Source organism: Caretta caretta, chromosome 2 (assembly GCF_965140235.1).
Source record: "Caretta caretta isolate rCarCar2 chromosome 2, rCarCar1.hap1, whole genome shotgun sequence".
In the NCBI taxonomy this organism is placed as follows: domain Eukaryota; kingdom Metazoa; phylum Chordata; order Testudines; family Cheloniidae; genus Caretta; species Caretta caretta.
In genome coordinates this window covers 14,030,948-14,048,494 of record NC_134207.1, presented here as the reverse complement: position 1 = coordinate 14,048,494, position 17,547 = coordinate 14,030,948, and positions in this window count along the sequence as shown.

The following is a 17,547-nucleotide window of genomic DNA, read 5'->3' as shown; positions in this document are numbered from 1 at the left end:
GGGGGCGAGAGGCAGCTGCTGGCTTTAATTTTGATTTGATTTTTAATTTTTGGCAAAGATGCCAGATCCCTGGACAGGTTTTTTTTTTCAATATAGCAATGTATTTATGATACACTGAGAGTAGGAATACATAAGGAACAACAACTGGCATCTACAAAGAAACCCTGGGACCAGGTGGCTCATTATAACTCAGTGACCTTTCAGTGTGAGGGAACTCCACCCCTCTTTAGTTATTTCAAACCTCTGCAGCTGAGTTACAACAAACATGAGAACCTTAGCCAGAGTCAGATCCTGCAACCTTTACTCATGGGAATAATCCTCTCTCAGGTGGGTTGTCCCTTGCGTTCCAATGGAATTTACCACGTGGATAAGGTTTGCTCAGGTGGAAGAAGGTTGGTGGATGGGCCCCTTGGTTAGTGAACTAGCTGTAGTAATTGAGCACTATGTTACAGATGCTCAGTGCCTGTAGTGGCCCTCCTCATAATCTGCCCTCGTTTAATTTGCTGATTTCTTCTCTGAAACACTGTCCTTTCTCAAGATGGTCTCTCTCCATCTTGGAGTCATGCAGATGGCTGCCTGATAATTAGCAGTAACCATCATTCTCATTACATCATCAAGGAAAGCTCTTGACTGCAAACTTTCATGACTTATCACACTACAGATCAAATAAAAAAACAGGCAAATTGATGGGCATCTCGGATTTCAAGGTGAGGAGTAAATGAGCACAAAGGCTATCGGTGGGAGCCGCAAAGGTATTTAGGCACATATAAATGCTATTTGTGATCCACAAAACTCCCACTCGGCTGCCACCTACCCTTGTTGGAGCCTCAAGTAGCTCAACATCTAAGTTTTTGCAGCAAAAGTGCCCTAGGCACCTACATTTCTGCTTCTGGGCAAGCACACTGCTGCCTCACTCTAGGTGTCTGGGCCCCTATCTCCCACGTAAGCCCCAGAGCAAGTCATGAACCAGGGGAAGATAAGTGTTTAGCTACCTAACTTGCATGCAGGGCCCAATATGGTAGGTGTGCTCAGAGTCTCCTTTCTAGATTGGGTCCTGCAGCTGAGTTCCAATAAAACAGCCAGCGGATTGGAGTAGGTGATGAGAAAGTGGGTCTCCCTTGTAATCTCTAGCACAGTGGCTAGGGTAACTCATCCAGGATGTGAAGCATCCCTAGTTCAAGTACCCACTCTACCTAATGATATGGCAATGGAATATTCTGAAATGGGTTTACCTCAATCTCTCCAAGTGAAATTTTTCCACTTTAATGAAATAATTAAATATTAATTGGGACAGAGAGAATGAGAATGACTCTATTTTTATCAGTGATAATAGAAATTTACAGATAGACAAAGTAAGAAAAATGCTGCTTGAGAACTAAAGTTTGAGTTAGAGAAACTTTGTAGATTTTGACATGTGAAGTTGACAATTTGTGTTTTAATTGTTATAAAGCTTTAACTTTTTGAATCTTAACATTTATTGTAATAATTATCTATCACCCATTGCCTGCCCCCCATAATTTCTCACGACTGTGAAAATTTAAATAAACTTTACAAAGTGCTTAAAATTAATAATTTTGCACAACTGTGAAAACGTCAATCAATAATAACTGAAAAATATGCTTAAAGTAACCATCGATATTATCACTCAAAATCATCAAAAAATAAAAATTGAATTTTGCCAAGTATATGTATTCTGTACTAGCTGTATGATCTTTAAGAGCAGTCCTATTGCAATAGTTTGATCTGGAGGATCAAGAGGCACGGACAGGGGCTGATATCACTAAGTAACTGTTGTACTCATCAGGCTAAACACAACTGAAAAGAGTCCATCAAAGACATCTGAGCCTCGAAGCACTCCTGAATTTTGGAACTCATTGACAGGGGATGGGCAGACCCCTCACCCCCAGTCATGCGGGTAAGCATCATCCTGCCATCTCTCTATACAGTAGATCCTGCTCCTATTGAGGTTGGGGGAAGGAATAGCTCAGTGGTTTGAGCTTTGGCCTGCTAAACCCAGGGTTGTGAGTTCAATCCTTGAGGGGACCATTTAGGGATATGGGGCAAAAATTGGGATTGGTCCTGCTTTGAGCAGGGGGATGGACTAGATGACCTCCTGAGGTCCCTTCCAACCCTGATAATCTATGATTCTATGAAAGTCAAGATTCCCATTTGTTTCAGTGGACTGGAAGCAGGCCACTTAAGCTTTAGAATCAACCTCCATTACTTCCATCTTATATAGAATAAGTTACAAGGCACTTCAGCCAGGCATTGGGGAAACAGGCACCATGCTATCCTGTCCCAATGGAAAAGAGAGACCAAGGCGAGTGTCAGCTGCATTCTGATGGCTACACAGCACAAGCTGCCTTGCTATCTTCCCCTCGGTATGGAAGCGATTACTTTGACACGGATTTTGACTTGGGACACAGCTGACAACTGAGAAACAGCGGTCAAGTGAACAATGGATCTCAGTAAGTACTCAGCCTAAGGTCTGGTCTACACAACAGAACTATATCGGTATAACTACTTCACTCAGGAGTTTGGAAAAATCCACCCCACCGAGCAATGTAGTTATACAGACGTAACTCCCTGTGTAGACAGCGCTGTGTCGGCGGGAGAGCTTCTTCTGCGGACATAGCTATTGCCTCTCAGGGAGGTAGATTAACTACGCTGATGGGAAAGCTCTCTCCTGTCATCTTAGTGTGTCTTCATTAAAGCGCTACAGCAGTGCAGCTGCGCCAATGCAGCATTTTAAGTGTAGACGTGCCCTAATAAGTAACTCATCCAGGATGTGAAGCATCCCTAGTTCAAGTCCCCACGCTACCTGATGAGATGGCGATGGAATGGATGGATGTAATTAGTGGGCAGCAGTGAGTAAAGTGGGTTTCTAGCCTGCCATGTGACTGGGTAGGGAGAAAGTTACCAAATTTCTCTCCAAATGTTATCTGGCAAACTAGAGTGAGCAAGCAAGTACTCAAAGGTGCTTTGGCTACTGGGATACTTTACGACATTGGACCAACTGCTGCCGGCTTTACGCAAGCAATATAGACCTTTTCTGGATGTAGGGTGTGTGCACTCCAGTGCAATCAGGAATGTGACTGCCGCGCATGTAAGCAAACCCAAGCTAGCTTTGATCTAAACAGCTTGAATAAGTGTAGCAGTGAAGCAGTAGCACCCCTTCACATACCCAGTGTCCCCTGTGGGCTTGTGCAGCCTGTGCTGTTGTGTCTTCACTGCTATTGTTATTCAAAGTAGCCAGATCAAAGCTTGGGCTACCTCTGCCTCTGCTGCAGAGACACCCCTGACTGCAGTGAAGACATACCTGTAAGAATTAGGCAAATACTACTTGGTGTATATATAAGGCACTTTTTAATCCAAGGATCTCAAAACACAGTACAGATATTAAGGCTTACCAACCCCTATTATTACAACCATTTTATGGATGAATAAACTGAAGACCAGAGAGCGTAAGGAGCTTGTCCAAAGTCCCATAAAAATACAGTGTTAGATATGGGAACAGAACCCAGGAGTCCTGACGGCCAATATTCCTATGCTAAATTCTGGACCATACTCTTGATGAATCAATTACATACACTCTTGTAAGGAAATACAGTGTTTTCCATTATGGTAAGTTTGCAAATTCTGAAGAATTCAGGTCACATACTGATTGCAGAAAAAATGTTTCACAGAACTGTGTAGTTTTGATGCAATAATTTTTATGCTGCAATTTCCCTGTGTTTCTTCACTGCTTCCCTGACAAACAAGTAGAATAACATAACATGTAAATTATGCAGAACCTATTAGAGGAACTGAACTCCCCAAATGCTAATTACAAGAAAAAGAAAATTAAAAGTTTAACAGGAGTGCAGTAAAAAGAGGAATGTAAATGGTCTAAACATATTCAAATATAACGCTTAATTGCCACTGAGCAGGTTTAAGTTAGATAGCTAACAAGCTAAACACGTTTGGTGACAGGAAATTAATGTAATGACACAGCAAAAGTCTATTTTATTTGGTATTTTATGTGTGTTATATGACAATTTAATTAAATGTTGAAGTAATCCAGGCAAATAATTCCCTTGTGAAATAAACCAAGAATGACCAACTTCCTCTTCTTTAGAGGACTGATGCAGGGGAACATTTAACTAATTTACATTTTATGACTCTATAATCTAAACTTTTACCTCAGAATTAATGAGATAGACTGAATTACCTGGGGCTACTTTTTCCCCATGCAAATTTGTGGTAAGTCAGTTACTTGGTGTCAGGAATGGACTGAAGTAATGAAACAGCTCTGGATAGTGTGATATTGTTGCTTTGTATTTTTACAAAAATATGTTACTGAATATTAATGTAAAAGATAGCTGAAATAAGAGTCAGGGCTGTTAGTCCAGACCAGTTTACTGGGTGAACTCTGGACATGTTCTGTGCAATTCTTTAAATGTGTCATTGAAGGCACTGCAAAAACTTACATCCAGATAGGAAAAAACTGCCTGCAATTAATCTTAAATAAGGTGCCTCCTCCCAAAATGAATTAAATAGGTCTGATGAAATTTGCTTTAATAAACATAGCCTGAGTGTTCTCCCAGCTAATCCATGGATCTTCCAATTGACATCAATAGGAGCTGTATTGGACCCAACTCCTAAAAGTCCATGAATTTCTGCTTGCAATCTATACTGTTTCTATTATTACTACTGATAATAATTTAAGACCCAAATGTATGAAGTGTTGAGGACCTCCTAGGAATTTAGGCCCTTTCAGGATTGGGCCCAGTGTTTAATGAGTGGACTGGGGGCAATTAGGGCATGAGGCTGAGGTATAGCACGGGGTGTGTATACTATTAATTGTTTGTATTACGGTAGCACCGAGATGTACCAGTTGTGCTAAGCATTCTACAAACACATGGTAAGAAACAGACACTGGCCAGATGAGTTTATAATCTACATAGACAAGACAAAGGGGAAACAAACAGGAGATGGGGATGAGAACCCAGGTCATTTGGGTCATAAGGCAGCAATTTAGCCACTAGACAATGATGCATCTCTAATTGTTACTGTTCAGCTTTTGCTCATCTTAGACTGGAAGCTGTTCAGGGCAGGAACCATGACTCCCTCTATGTTTCTACACCACCCAGCACAATGGAGCCTCATTCCTGACTGGGGCCTCTGAGAGTTTGTCTATGCTGCAATTAGACACCTGTGGCTGGCTTGTGCTAGTTGACTTGAGCTCGTGGGACTTGGACTAAGGGGCTGTTTAATTGAGGTGTAGATGTTTGGGCTTGGGCTGCAGCCTGAGCCCTGGGACCCTCCCACCTTGCAGTGTCCTGGAGCCAAGCTTCAGCACAAGCCCGAATGTCTATGCTGCAATTAAACAGCCTGTTAGCCCCAGTCATCTGGCATCTGTCAGTGGTGGATTTTTAGTTGCAATGTAGACATACCCTGAGGGTGGCCCCACTATAAGTGGGGCAGATTGTCAAAAGCACAAATGGTGCTTAGATGCCTAACATCCATTGAAACTCAGTGGGAGTGAGGTACCAGCCTTTGAAAATCTCTGTCAATACCTTAAAAAGCAATTCTCGCTCCCTCCACCCCACCCCCCGATGTGCCCACTGTGCTCCAGTGACAATACTGTGATGGTGCCCCCCAGAAGGCTTTATGGAAATATACATATGAATGTGTATATATGACATAACTAGAGTGTGTTTTATGCTACATATGCCGTGTAACATATCTCTGTAAAGGTTATGATCTACTGAATCTATTCATCATATTTGTATGCATGTATGATTTTTGTATTCAAAGTTATGAAAATTGGCTGCATACTTGTTTGATTCTGAGTAGGTTTTAGTGAAGCAGTTTGTCAGCTTCCTGAGAAAAGACTATTCTCAGTAAGTGCCCAATCAAGATGACCTTAGGCCAACAATGAACTTGGAGATGCCAATCCACATCTGGGCTTTCCCAGGAATGTGGCTTGGCTGGTAAGGAATTCAGTCATACATGGACATGTGACTTGCCCAGGTGACTTCAAAAGTCCATTTTGTAACTGAACTTTGCGTGGGAGGGGGTCTCCATCCACAAGAGAAAGTCTATTTAAACCCCTGGGAGACCCCTCCATTTTGTCTTCAGCTGGCTAAATAGAGAGCCTCTCCATTCCCAAGGATACCTGAAAGAAACTGTAACAAAGGACGGTAACTACAAGGGATGTGAGTAATTGCTGGACCCAGACTAGAAGGAGACTAGTCTGTAAAAGGAAGCTTACTGGGTGAGGATTTTATCTGTATTTAGTTTTATTACTGTACTAGACTTAGACTTGCATGTTTATTTTATTTTGCTTGGTAATTCACTTTGTTCTGTCTGTTACTACTTGGAACCACTTAAATCCTACTTTCTGTATTTAATAAAATCACTTTTTACTTATTAAGTAACCCAGAGTATATATTAATACCTGGGGGAGGCAAACAGTTGTGCATATCTGTCTATCAGTGTTATAGAGGGTGAACAATTTATGAGTTTACCCTCTATAAGCTTTATACAGGGTAAAACAGATTTATTTGGGTTTGTACCCCATTGGGAGTTGGGCATCTGAGTGTCAAGGACAGGAACACTTCCTAAGTTGCTTTCAATTAAGCCTACAGTTGTTAGGGGATGTGGTTCAGATCTGGGTCTGGGTTCACAGCAGGCTAATAGGTCTGGCTCAAACCAGGCAGGGCACTCAAGTCCTAAGCTGATAGGGCAGGAAAGCAGGAGCAGACGTAGTCTTGGCACATCAGGTGGAAGTCCCAAGGGGGTTTCTGTGATCCAACCTGTCACAAACACAATCCACTTAAAATGTAAACAAGTCAATACCACCAAAGGGAGAGACTGGCAAGTGGTATGGGTAGAGAAAAGTAATAAATGTAGGGATAAAAATGGTCATAAAAACAACCAACCACCAATTTTGAAATAGAAAACATGGGTGGCCAAATCCTAACTGAGTGTTTTACTCCATTATCACACTGCATTACAACTCCCAGGGACTGGAGGGAGGGTTTTGACTAAGTAACGACAGAGAGTCAGATTTCCAAATAAGCCTACAAGTCTTAGCCATGCAAGTTCCTATTGAAATGCAATGGGAATTGGATGCCTAACTTTCCTTAGGCTCTTTTGAAAATTCAGAATTCGGCCCACAGAAAAATGAACCAGTCCTAAGGGCTTGTTAAAAGTGCATGAGACATAATAGGGGGCCGACCTCCAGCCTACAGCCAAGGCACGGTTATTTGCCAACCTAAAATGAAACTTTAAAAAATCACCTACATGGCACCTAAGTGCAAATATCTGTGGTGATGAGACACAATGAGGAAGCTTTGGGTACAACCAAGATCTGTACTGTGTATGTCTCTAAAAATCAAGAGGATCCATTTTAAAGTCCACTCATCATTTCAATGGCCACCATTGCAAAGAACTCATTGTAATGGGATGGAATCAAATCACACAAACCAGTGAACAAACATACACTGCTGTGTTCTGATCATGCTGAGAGTGTCACAGAAGCCTGGCTGGAAGGGAATTACCATAATGAAGCCATTAATATAGGCTGATCATCACTGCATATGTAAGGAACTGCGTACAAATTTCACAACTGAAAAACATTTCCACACTACATCTGACTCACATGGGAAGGGAGTGGTTAAAACCGGTGTCAAGATTAACCTTACTTTCTACATCCAAACAAGTTCTTAGTACTTGGTGACATGAAAAAAGAAAGATGTATATAAAGAAATATATCAGCAACTTCTATCAACAGGCAAAGCTACTGTTGAAGGGCTGGAAGACAACGTAGCTGAGATGCATCTGCATTGTTGCCTCTGGAGTCTGGACAGGTCCACATCCAAATGAATGCAGGACCTCTGGATCCAAAAGCACAAGCCTCTCCTCCATGAGTTAAAGGACACGCTCTTTTAACTTGGAGACAATAGCTAAATCATGGATCACTTACAGAACCCCCACTATAAAACAGTGCATATTACACATACAGCTGTAAGACACTAAAAGACACTGACCTTGAGATGTTCATAGATCTTGAAATATATAGTTATTTATTATCTGATCAATTATACTTTATCTATGTCTTGTTAGAAGTCTCCCAGGATTTTCTTCTTTATCGTGTCTCAGCCAAAGACCTGGTCTACACTTAAAAGTTAGGGTGACATAGCCATGTTGGTCAGGGCGTGAAAAATCCACACCCCTGACCAAGATAGGCATGCCAACTTAACCCTCAGTGTAGACACAGCTATGTTGATGGAAGAATGCTTCCATCAACGTAGCTACCATTGCTCAGGGAGGTGTCATGCCTACATTGAATTAAAAACCCCTTCTGTCAGTGTAGGCTGCATCTACACTGTGGGGTTATGCCAGCATAGCTAGGGCACTGTACCCAGGCTAGTATAGTCTAGGGCAGTGTAGGGAAGACAGCCTTGAAGATTCTATCTGAGTCTCCTGCTCTGTTAAAGGTTGGTTGTTTCTGGCAAACTTTTCCCACCAGATGTTCCAGAGTTTCTTTCTTGGCAATATGAAAAGTAACCTGTAATATCTATGCAAGTATCTGATTTGCTGATTAAACTTCTTTCACCAGGACCATCCTTGGTTTTCCACACTCTCATACTAACATTTTAGTTTTCAGAGTAGCAGCCGTGTTAGTCTGTATTCGCAAAAAGAAAAGGAGTACTTGTGGCACCTTAGAGACTAACCAATTTATTTATGCTCAGAAAAATTTGTTAGTCTCTAACATTTTAGTGGACACCACATGAGCCATTTAAAGCTAGACTGGACAAAATGTATATACAGTATGGCACAGTGCTGCTCTGGAGTGGGATGGACTACATAATCTACTAGATCTTTTTTATCTCTGATTTCTATGCCATATTTTAAGGAGAATCTTAGCATCTTCTTTTTTAGATAATAGACAGGCTTTACAAATTGACTCACTTGTCAAGTGGGTGAAAAAAACAGAGAAAGAGTATGGCTAGTCTGTATTGCTTCAGTTTTGTGAATTGTTCCCTAACACTCTGTCATGCTAAAACATTTTAATAGAGATTAAATGGAAGAGAAGGTGATCCTGGTGTATTTAAAATTATTAGATTTCTATATAATATAGTCTCTAAAGAACAATCCATCTAAAGGGAGCTGCATATAGATACTAAATATTCTGCTTTTTAAAATCATTTCCCTTGAAAGAAGGCTGAAGCTAATGGAAGGCAGCATCTTGGAAGTAGCTAAAAGGCAGACGAGATGAATAGAGTTTCCTGAATTAAATGTCTTAATAATGTTCAGGGAAACTGTCCAGTACTGAAAATATCCTGGTTTAGCAAGAATAATGGACAACAGGAGAATAAACCCCCAGACAAAATGTGTCTAAAAAAGTTCATTTATTGGACTAGATGTCTCACAAAAAATAGACAGTTGCAGCTGGATGTGGTAAGAATTTGTCTCTGATGGGCAAAGCAATGGAGAATGATAGGACAGCTAAGCTTGTTGTCTGTGAGAATGTACTGAAAGATGTGGAACTAATAGTGCGGCATGGATGAAAATTCCTGAGGCTATAAAACAGCAAGAGCATGAGAGTTAAGAGAGAGTTGTAGGAGGACAACTGTTTAGTCTGTTGGCACCACCAGAATTTGTGAAAACATTAGGAACTAAGCAAATGGTGTAAATCAATTAACCTCCCCCACTCTTCCCCTGAATCAAAATAGGATAATCCTGCCAGATTATCATTATATGTTTTACTCTAAATAGAATGCTAGGAGACTATGGATTTAAGATACCAAAGTAATTTAGTAGTGATTCATGCAAAAGCTGATTAGCATATAGGACACATAACTGGGGAAGTAGATTGAAGCAAAGAGTATAAACTAGCTCAAGGGACACAGAATTATATCTAAAGAGACGGGATTAAAAATAGATTTGAAGTAATAATTTGCAACAAATAATTTCTTATGATCTTTTTCTTTCTCCTCTCCCTGCTCATGAACAGATTACAAAATTCTTTAGTTTGCTTGTTAGTTCTTCAGCATATTATTCTTGGTTTGGTGAACAGTTTGTTGCCAGTACTCATCATTTGTGCCAGGTGTGTTAGCACTTTTAGTGGTATAATGTTTTCTCTGTTCCTTGAAGAGATAATTTAGATGACAATCCAGCCCATTGGGAATCAATTTAGGGATTATATAGCCCCCTACATGTCAAGATAGTGCCCTAACCACTTGGTTAAACATTATGAAGGAACACCTCCCTTCTGCTCTCCCAGGCCATTTTGTACAAGACTGCTGTAGGGGCCTGTTCTGGTAAGTGAAGTCTGAGCATGCTTACCAGATCAGGCCCCACAGGTGAGTTTGGCAGAGGAATGTCATCTTCTCCCAGTTTGTGCATTGCTTTGGCATTTAGGTGTCCGGTTGCCTGGCATGAGGCTGCACTGCGCATGCCTAGAAGTATGTAGTGAAATATTACAGCAAAAATTTAGGTGCCAAGTGAGTTTAGGCACTTACAGGGTTCAGGGCAGCTGAGTGGGGTTTTGTTAATCCCAACTGGGTCCTAATTCTGAGATTTAGGTGCCTTAAGTGGCAATTAGTAGTTTCCCTTTGAAAATGTAGTCCTCACTTTCTAATTCAAATGCATCTCCAGATATTTCCCTGCATTCACTAAACTCTCATTTAAAAGTTGTGTGGAAATGGCAGGAAGATGGGATTAGTTTATCATTCCTGACTTTTTTTCATATTCTTATCATAGCACAAAATCTCTTTGTTGCACCACTAAGTTTCTGATGGGAATAGCAGTGTATTTAAAAAGGTTTTTGTTAATAGCAGCAAAATACACTTCATGGTACACTGAATGTAACATTCCAGAAATCTTCATCCTTTTATATCATATCTACCCACAAAGAGACCCCTTATAATTTTCTTGACAAAAGGATTTTCTGTAGACCTGTTTCACAGTGTTTAAAACAAAAGATCAGGAACCTATCTAGGTAGTATCTGAGCACTTCGCAATCACTCATGGATTTTATCTTCACAGTATCTTTATCTTTGCTGTGCCACAGAGAAATGCTATCCCTCTTTGTACAATGAGAAACTGAGGCTAAGAGTAGTTGAATTAACCTGCCTAAGGTCACACATCTGGGGCTGAGCTGGGAATTGGACCCAGTTCTCCTGAGTCCCAGGAGAGCACCCTATCCATTAGACCTAAATATTTATCATATTCTTAACATAGCTCAAAATATCTTACAAGATGTGGGAAGATTTGCTGTATGAAATTAGATGTAATGCATAAGCCAAAGGTGTTAACACAATTCAATCACTGTCGAACGTTAAACAGCATTAACCAAGGTCTGGGGGTTGATATAAGGAGACCTTAACCTGATTAATACCATGGCTAACTATAAAATTCAAACCAAAGGTTAGAAACTTATAAATTGAAATACACAAAAGGAAAAGAATCAAAATGAGGTAAAGAGCACTGAAACTGAAATTGATTGATTGCTTATGAAAACCAAACTTAATTAAAACCTATTAAAGTCCTTTCTGGTGACAGTGAATATGGGTTGATGTGTATTATTGAGTCAGACAGTCCTTCTTGGTGGGGAAGAAAGAGTTAGTTCTATTGTTCAATTCTGAACTGAGAATGATAGTCATTTTGCTGCATTAGACAAAGCAGGCAGACACAGAAGGTGAGAAGATAGGGAAAATGGGGAAAATATGACTTCTGTTGAAATACTCAGTATACAGTGCGGGTGGTCTGCCACAGATGGATGCTTTGGGCTGGCATGTTGGCCATGACAGCTGTTGCTCTGAACCCCAGCTAACCACCCCAGTCAGGGACATCATCTAGTTAGTTTATTCAGGTCCCTCTTATTCACTTGTCCTTCTTAGGCCTGGCAGAGCTGGATGGGCTGTTCATCTCACTGTGTGGGTGCAGTTGACTTGAGAATCAGGAGAAAAGCTGAGAGGAAGAGAGGGAGAGAGGACGGGAGGAAGACAGGGGGCAGAAAGGAGCTTATGAAGGAGGGGAAGACAGAGCAGGATCTCACAGGTATCAGGCTGGAGTCCTCACTGGTGCAATGATGACAATCAAGCATCCCTAGCCAAGGTCTGGCGTTGCAGCAGCAACCCTTCCGCCCTGCCACACAGGGGTGTGGTGAGGATAAATGCCTTTGAAAGCTTGTGAAGCTCTCAGATACTACAGTGGTGCATCCATTCTGCACAAGATAATAAGAATGGATTGACAATCCAAAGATGCTAGTCTGACAGTCCAGAAGTCCAACAATTTTTCTAGAAATACAGCATGGATAGAAGTACCACCTTACCCAACCTCATCAACTGGCTTCAACCCTGACCTCAAGAGCCCACCTCTATGTGAGAAGGTAATTCAGCTTCTATGCCCATTCACCTTGGCTGCCAACAATAGAGCCAGATGTGGGATAGGTTTTATGGTGTGGCCATCTCTGCTCTTAGCTGGACTGGCCTCCAAGGCCAATTCTCAACTGGTGTAGAAGGTTACAGCTCCACTGAAATCGATGGAGCTGCATCAGTTTACACTAACATTATGTCCCATTTACTATTTATGTTGTCTTCTTTTCTGTTATTAGCATCCATTTGGTACCCCTCACTACATTGTAACAGCACCTTTTGAGGCTTAAGCTAAGAAAGACAGCTACAATTCTACCAGTTAATGGGAGTTTTGCCATGAACTTCAAATGGCATAGATGGAAACCCTATGTTTTTATGTTCTCATCATTCTCTGACTCTTGGGTATTTGGTTGTGCATAGATATGAAAGGGAAAAAAAAAGATGATCTGCATTATTCTGTCTAATGGCATTGGTTGATTTAGGGTCACAACATCTGTATATTTTCAGCAAGCCATTAGTTAAATTTATCTTTTTCATGAACTTATACATTTTTAACATGAGCCTGTGTTACACTTCTGTCCAAATACTGGAAATACAATCAGATGTGAAATTAAGCCAGATTTCTGCCTCCATTGATCAATGTAATGATTCCAGAAGTATTGGATGTAAAATAATGTACCAATTCAGCTTACTGTTCATTTCTTCCAGAGAGAGAGAAACTTGCCCCAAAGGTACTAGGGTATTTTGCAATGCTGTGTATTTGAGACAGATAATGAATTTCAACTACTTAACATTCTTCTCTCCAAATATTTTTTGCATGCAAAGATCTCTGCATCCTGCATGTACAGAAAGCATTAAATCATTTGGTAAAAAAAAAAGAAAGATGATTGTTTCCTTTCCCCACCCTTGTACAATGAAATCAATGACTTGGCACTCTGTGCTGGTGACCCAAATAGCTGAAATGGTTTAATCAGTGTAACAACTGAGATGATGTCGAAAAATCTACGCATATCACAGATCCATGCAATTACATTTGACGCTTTAAGTCTCGAGCTGCTCAGCAACCTGTGTAGCCGGATAATGGCTCCACATTACACTGTTTATGCACTTGAATTGCTAGCACATTTCCTGGTGGAATTGAAAGCCCAGTGTCTGTGGTCTGACAAATGCCTTGTGTGTAAAAGTATTAGGCATATTTGTAAGTGCTTGTGTTGGCTAGTTCCCTACTGGATTAGTGTTAGCCGGAGGGCAGGATGACATCCATTAGAATTCTGAAACCAGCAGTATTGTGTACGTTTATGTCCCCCTAAATCAAATGCACTCAGTAAGCAGAGCGGAGTCTTTCTCGCTTGTGGTGGGGGGGAGTGTGCTGATGATGACTGAGCGTAATTATATTCTGATCTGACATTTTTTGCCATCGCCTTCAGAATGTATGTGTTAGGGAGAAATTGCTTGTTTGCTTGTGGTCTCTACTAGGGAGTTTTGATGTAGAATTGTAATGCACTTTCCCTTGTAGATATGTATGATAATGGCATTTAATGTTTTTGCCCTCACCTTCATCATGATTATTAGTAATATTTTTCCTCAGGGACCAAAGGGGTCTGAAGGGGGAGTGAAACTGTGTCATGCAATAATTAAGGGCCAAATCCTAAGGTACTGACTCAGGGCCAAGTGGTGCTGTCATTTATACTGGTGCAAACACAGAGTAACTCCGTTGACTTCAGTGGGGTTATTCTGGATTTACATCATAGTAACAGAGCAGAATTTGGCCACTCGTGTTTGCTTAGTTCTTTCTCAGGAGAAATTCCCAGTAACGTCAATGGAAATTTTCCCTGTGTCAGGACTGAATACAAATTGAGGGTCAGATTCTATTCTGAGCAAGTCAGAGCCTATTCTGTGCAAGTGGTCCTATTGACTCCAGTGGGAGCATTCATGCTGTAAGGTGAGCAAGGGTCTCAGAATTTCTATCAATGGAACTATTCACAGAGTAAATTAGTACTGAATGTGAATGAAAGTGGTAGAATCATACAATATGTTAGGATTTCATGATTTGGCCCAGCAAGTTTTTGGAAAAAGGAATGACACCTTACTCTTGGAAAGGCTCAGTCCTGCAAGGTACTGCTGAGAATTCTGGTTCTGATCCAGCCAAGGACTTAATCATATGCTTAACTTAAGCACACAAATAGTTCCATTCACTTCAAGTTAAGCATGCACTTATGTGCTTGGCTGGATCAGAGCTATGGTCCTCAGCACATTGCAGGATTGAGACCCGTTAGAATATCTCAAAACCTTTTACATACATTAGTTAATTGACCTTCATGATGCACCTGCAATGTAGACATTATTATTCCATTTGCTAGATTAGTAAACTGAGACGTGAAAATATTAAACAACAGTGAATCAGCAGCAATCAGGGGTAAGATGTAAGGGTCCTGACTGCCAATCTCAAGGCCTAATCACTAGATAACATTAACTTTCAAAATGTAGTCTCTACTGTCTTTTCCTTTGACTAGCAGGAAATACATGGGGTCTAGTCAGTAACACTTTCCATGCAGCTTCCTGAATCTGTAGTTAATTTAGTCATATTAACACAGTTATTCAAGGGATGATTGCTATTTATTTTAAATATATAAACCAATAAACAGCTGATAAGATTCATTCAACTCTTCCTATTATCAGTTGCTACTGATCAATATCAACGGTGTTTTTTTGGGGGATGCCCTAAAAAGCAAAATGCTGCTTACAGCAAACCATAACCCAGAATATATGAGGGTGACTGTGCTGCACTACCCCATTCACAGACTTTATAGTCCTATCTTATTCTGGGAGAGGCTAGGATGAAGACCTAAATGGATGCAGGTTAGGACAGGGAAGAGCTAGACTCAGAGAAATGTAGGACTGGAAAGGACTTCAATAGGTCATCTAGTCTAGTCCCCTGCACTCAAGACAGGACTAAGTAATAACTAGACCATTCCTGACAGGTGTTTGTCTAACCTGTTCTCAAAAATCTCCAATGACAGAGATTCCACAACTTCCCTAGGCAATTTGTTCCAGTGCTTAACCACCCTGACTGTTAGAATGTTTTTCCTAATGTCCAACCTAAATCTCCCTTGCTGCAGTTTAAGTGCATTGCTTCGTGCCCTGTCCTCAGCATTTAAGAGAACAATTTTTCACCCTCTTCCTTGTACTTTATGTGCTTGAAAACTGTTATCATGTCCCCTCTCAGTCTTCTCTTCTCCAAACTAACCAAACCCAATTTTTTTTAATCTTTCGTCATAGGTCATGTTTTCTAGACTTTTTATCATTTCTGTTGCTCTCCTCTGGACTTTCTCCAATTTGTCCACATCTTTCCTGAAAAGTGATACCTGGAACAGGACACAATACTCCAGTTGAGGCCTAATCAGCACAGAATAGAGTGGAAGAATTATTTCTCGTGTCTTGCTTACAACACTTCTGTTGATACATCCCAGTACGATTTTTGCTTTTTTTTTGCAACAGTGTTATATTGTTGATTCATATTTACCTTGTGATCCTCTATAGCCTCCAGATCTCTTTCTGCAGTACTCCGACCTAGGCAGTCATTTCCCATTTTGTATGTGTGCAGCTGATTGTTCTTTCCTAAGTGGAGTACTCTGAATTTGTCATTATTGAATTTCATCTTATTTACTTCGTCCCATTTCTCCAGTTTGTCCAGATCATTTTGAATTTTAATCCTATCTTCCAAATCACTTGCAACCTTCCCAGAGAGGAGCCTGTAGAGTAACAAAACAATGTCTGGCTGAATGTTTGTGCTGAGCAGGAGTTTCTGTTACTGAATGTAATTAAGTTCTCTTGAATTAATATGTTAATGAATTTTTCAGTATCTCTTCAAGACTTGCATCTACCCCGACATTTATGGAGAAGCGCCTGATTAGCTGATAATAGTATGAGGCACAGAATTGGATAATAGGCATTAACTTTATCTATGAATGATAATAACTTTTTTTAAAATGCCAATGTACAAATTGTGAATGATCTGGTCATATCCCTGTCCCCTCTTGTCTTCCTGTGGCCTGAACTATCCTCTTATTTATTCATTATTTGTTTTGTGGTAGCACCTGGAGGTCAGGACCCCATTGAATTGGGCATTGTAGAAAATGATTCTGTCATCCTTACTCATGTTGAGTAATGCAGACACTATAGTAACAGATGCTGGAATAGAACCTGAATAGATTGATAGGCCTATGCAACTGGGATACCATACATTGTCAGATAGTGTATGGTGGGTCAGCACACATGATTATCAAGTTGCACATGGCTAAATATTTTTCTCACCTATGACCAAGAGTTATGGGCTGGGAGTTTCTAGAATCTGTAACTTGATGTTGAATTGACCACTGGTTTGCAACCTAAGTACTATAGTATCAATCTAGGTGCTTTATATGGTCCCCCATTATCATGGTAACTGAGAGCACCTTACTGTTGGGATTCCCGAGACGTTTTCTACTTGGCTCCTCAAGAAGTCAGTTTGACTCCCATCTCATAACTCAGTTTCCTTTGACACAACAAACAAACTAAAGAAAGCTACACTGAGTTATCGGACTCAAGCATAGGGGGTGGGTATAGGGGGTACCATACATCCAAAGTTACAAAGCATGCTGCTTCCTTCATATACATTTACACATCTCATTGCATTTACTATGCGTTGCATCACACATTTTTGGATTGGCTTGGTTACTCTGTAGGAACCAATCCCTGTACAACATGCAAATTCATGCATAGTCCATGTTTGACCTCCTCTTTACCTCCTCTTTACATTCCTGATTTATCTTGTCCTTTGTTATCTTGTTCATGGTAAATGGTTCCCTGGGTGTTCTGCCTCTGATTTTGGCTTGTTGAGACATTCTGTCTCTTATCTTACTGACCCATTTACTTATCGCAGTTAGCACAAATATTCAGTTTTCAGCCTGCTAATCAATTTACCTCCCTACTCCTGTCTTCCAAGAAACGAGGCCTCCCCCATGTTTAATTACTTATGTTATCTTCATAAATGATCTGGAGGATGGTGTGGATTGCACTCTCAGCAAATTTGCGGATGATACTAAACTGGGAGGAGTGGTAGATACGCTGGAGGGGAGGGATAGGATACAGAAGGACCTAGACAAATTGGAGGATTGGGCCAAAAGAAATCTGATGA